The 4,210-nt window shown below is 32.5% G+C and overlaps 1 protein-coding gene across 1 annotated transcript in view; it reads right to left on the reverse strand.

Moving 5' to 3' along the window:
* Positions 1-4,210, reverse strand: part of TRHDE (thyrotropin releasing hormone degrading enzyme) — a 261,694-nt gene that overhangs the window by 9,156 nt on the left and 248,328 nt on the right. The gene's annotated exons all lie outside the window — the stretch shown is intronic.

Here is a 4,210-nt window from a genome sequence, read left to right on the forward strand (position 1 = left end):
GACTGGCCTAGGGGTATTTTAAAGGGGTTTTAAATTAAATTTTTAGTAGAAGCGGCCAAATTTAAATAGTTATTTTTAATCTTTTTAAATTTTGTATTGTATTATATCATTGTTTTAAACTGGCTGTAAGCCGCCCTGAGTCCTCCGGGAGAAGGGCGGGGTATAAATTTAATAAAATCTAAAATCTAAATCTAAATCTATACAAACAAAATTACAAAAAAATTCATATGAAAAGACCAAAGATCAAGCAACCAAACTCCTCTATCATATAAAGAAGTACTAAAATATATTCTGTACGAAACAATGTTTAATTTACTTACCTTGCATATATTGATGGCAATGTTGATGAACTTGAGGGAAAGACTTTTCCACTATTGTCAGTGGATAATTCTTTGCACACAGACCATATCGCATCCTACGCGTTCTTATATTTCCCCAAAAAAGTTATAGAGAAGCGTATAGTTACTGTTTTCCTTTTTGGACCATTATCTTTGTGTCCTTATCTTGTTCATTTGTGTTCTGCCATATGGATACATCCTTATAGTATCCTTTGTCTCTCTTTCCATTCAATCACCAGGAAGTTTTATTTTCTGCTTCCATTACCATAAACATTGTGACAGCAAATGGGTGCAGTCTCAGTACTGCCATTGTTTTATCTCATCACATTTATTTAACTTTTCTTGTAGATTTAGTTATAGTGGCTTGTGTTATATGAACTGTATGGTAAAAGGCTATATAGTATTTTTTACTATTGCCTCTACATTCCAATTTGATGTTGTTACATGGTATTAGTAAATAGGTGGAATATTATTTGTGTGTTGGGATGATGGATTGAGGAAGAGCTGTGGTTGAGTATGCTGTGAAAGTTGTTTCTGAGTCCTTAGGGTTAGATCCTGAATCCTCAGAAGAAATATGTATTAAGGGCCAATAGGGAATACACTATTAGCTTGTGAGAACATTAGAATTGGTAGAGGCCGGATGTACAAATGCCTCCATCGTTGATAACCACCCTGGAATTTTTAGGTATATTTTAGCTTTAATTTTTCTCCATACTGTTAAAAAGGCATTTCTTATATAGTGATTTTGAAAATACTTATGGGCTCTATTTTTTCCATACCATAAGAAAGCGTGCCACCCCAATTGTAAATCATGTCCCTCTAAATATAACAACCTTTTGTTTCTAAGCATTATCCATTATTTCACCCATGTTAAAACAGATGCTTGATAATACAGCGCCCATTCTGGCAACCCAAATCCTCCATTTTCCTTAGCGTCTTGTAATGTTTTCATCTTAATTCTAGCTTTCTTCCCGTGCCAAACAAAGTTCAAAATTAATGAGTTTAAATCTTGAAAGAATTTTTTCTCAAGTTTTATCGGAATTGTTTGAAATAAAATTAGAATCTTTGGCAGTATGTTCATTTTTACTGTAACAATTCTTCCTAATATTGACAACTGCAGATTTTTCCATCTTTCCAAGTCCAGCTTTATTTGTTTCAATAGTTTTGTATAGTTGTCTTCTTTTATTGACAAACATTTGGCGAAAGATATATACCTAAATATTTAACTTTTTTCACTATCTGTACCTCTGTTTTTTCTAGAATTTGCCTTTTCTGTTTATCTGTGAGATTCTTAACTATTACCTTAGTTTTTTCTTTATTTATTTTTAATCCCGCCATTTCTCCATACTCTTCTATCTTTCCCCATAGCTTAGGAATCATCTCTAAAGGTTCTTCCAAAATAAATACTAGATCATCAGCAAATGCTTGTAACTTATATGTTTCGTCTTTTATCTTCAATCCTTTGATTTCTGTATCCTGTCTAATCCTTCTATTTAAAACTTCCAAAGTAAAAATAAATAATAATGGGGATAGTGGACATCCTTGCCTCATGCCTTTTCTTATCTCAAAGCTCTCAGTACAGTCTCCATTCACAATCACTTTTGCTGTCTGATTGCTATATATTGTTTTTATCATGTTTGTAAAGTTCTTTCCAAAGTCCATTGTTTGTAGTTGCTGAATCATAAATTGCCAGAAAACATTATCAAATGCCTTTTGGGCATCTAAAAATATTAATGCTAATTGTTTCCCTGGATGTAGTTCATAGTATTCTAATACGTCCATTATCACTCTTAAGTTGTTTTTAATTTGTCTCTTTGGTAAAAAGCCGTTTTGATCTGGATGTAGGAATTCAACTAAGTATTTTTTCAGTCTCTCTGCCATTATTGAAGTAAAAAATTTATAATCCACATTAAGTAATGAAATCGATCTATAGTTCTTAATATACGTCAAGTCTGAGTCTTCTTTTGGAATTAAAGTAATATTTGCTTCTATCCATGTATTTGGAAGCTTAGCCTCTAACAAGAGTCCATTAAAAACATCCTTCAGTGATTCGCTTAATATGTCTTGTAAATTTTTATAAAGCTCCGCTGGGAGCCCATCTGGGCCTGGTGTTTTCCCATTTTTTGTCGTTTTATAGCCTCTGATATCTCCATCATTGTTATTCTTTCTTTTAACATAGTTTTAAATGTCTCTGGAATTTTTGGCAGTTTACTTTCTTCTAGGTATTGAGCAGTTCTCTCTCTTGAAATCTCCTCTTTGTCATATAATTCCTTATAGTATTCCTTAATTATCTTTTTTATTTCTTCATTTTTGAATTGTAAACAACCTTTCCCGTTTACTAAGTTATGTATTATTTTCTTCGCTTTCTGTTTTTTAAGTTTATAAGCTAACCATCTTCCTGGTTTATTGGCATTTTAAAAAAAGTTTTGTTTTGCTCTCTTTATCTGTTCTGCCAGTTTTTCTAAGTCCAACAGATTTAGCTTGTGTTTTATTATTTCCATTTCTCTTTTCAAAGTCTTTTTCTGTGGGTTTTTTTGTAGTTCTATTTCTAACTTTCCAAATTTTGCTTTTAGTAATGAATATTGCTGTCTTCTCTGTTTATTTTTCTTTGCCATATACATTATAGCTATGCCTCTAAAGTACGCTTTGGCTGTATCTCATAGGTTTTGTAATGATGTGTCTTCTTCTTTATCTTCTTTAAAGAAGAATTCCATTTCTTTTTTCGCTAACTCTATAAATTCTTTGTCTTTTAGTATAGATTGGTTTAAAGTCCATCTTGGGGTTTTTTGTATTCCTTTTCATGTCACTTTTAGAGGATTATGGTCTGCACATGTACCTATTTCTATCTCAATTTCCTGTATATCCATCCTCAATTCAGAAGTCATCCAAATCATATCAACTCTTGACCAGGATTTATTTATTTGAATAGAAAGTATGTTGTCGGTTTTGTGGATTAATTTCTCTCCAAGCATCTTGTATTCCAATTTCCTCTGCCATATCAAAAAATATCTTAGGTAATCTTCTTGCTGGTTTTCCTGTTTTGTTGCTTTTATAATCCATTGTTCCATCTACTATCACATTGAAGTCCCCTATTAAACAAATATTTTGGTATTCCATTTCTATTAGTTTCCTATGTAGGCTTTGATAAAATTATTCTTGATTGTTGTTTGGAGCGTAGATTGCCACTAACAATATTTATTTTTGATGTAGATATATTTCAACCATTACAATTCTTCCTTCTTCATCTGAGTACACTAATTTAGAATCTATTGTCTCTTTAACATATACAGCAACCCCTCTTTTGTTGTTGTTGTGCTGATGTATAATAAAGCTTCCCAATTTTTGAGTATTCCAATAGTTTATAATGTTGTTTTTTATGTGTGTCTCTTGCAAACAAATTATATCTGTATTTAATTTCTGAAGTTTCCTAAAAAATTTATTTCTTTTTGATGGGGAGTTTAGTCCATTTACATTTACCGAAAAAAATCCATTTTTTTTTCTCCATTTCCATTTCCATTATTTATATTTCGGTCTAGTTGATCTTGTAATCCTTTGTTCTCTGGCAATTCCTTCCCCTTCACCCTCTTGCTCATCTTTCTCCTTCTGTTGTTCTGCTTGTGTCATTGCTCCTTGGGCCGTCTCTCCCGTGTGCTTATCCCCTTGTTGTTGGTGCAGTCCTTCATCCAGAGTTGCTCTGTTTCTTACTTTGAAGTCCTCTGCTTTCCAAATTGAATCCAGTCGATATCTTGTGTTGTTCCAGTTTATTAGAATGCCTTCCGGCATTAGCCATCTGAAATTTATGCCTTTGGCAATCAACTTTGTAGTTAAAAAATGGTAGTATCTCCGAGTATCCCTTACTCTCTTGGGTATCT

The sequence above is a fragment of the Protobothrops mucrosquamatus genome, unplaced genomic scaffold (assembly GCF_001527695.2).
Source record: "Protobothrops mucrosquamatus isolate PMUCROS unplaced genomic scaffold, P.Mucros_1.0 scaffold49, whole genome shotgun sequence".
In the NCBI taxonomy this organism is placed as follows: Eukaryota; Metazoa; Chordata; class Lepidosauria; order Squamata; family Viperidae; genus Protobothrops; species Protobothrops mucrosquamatus.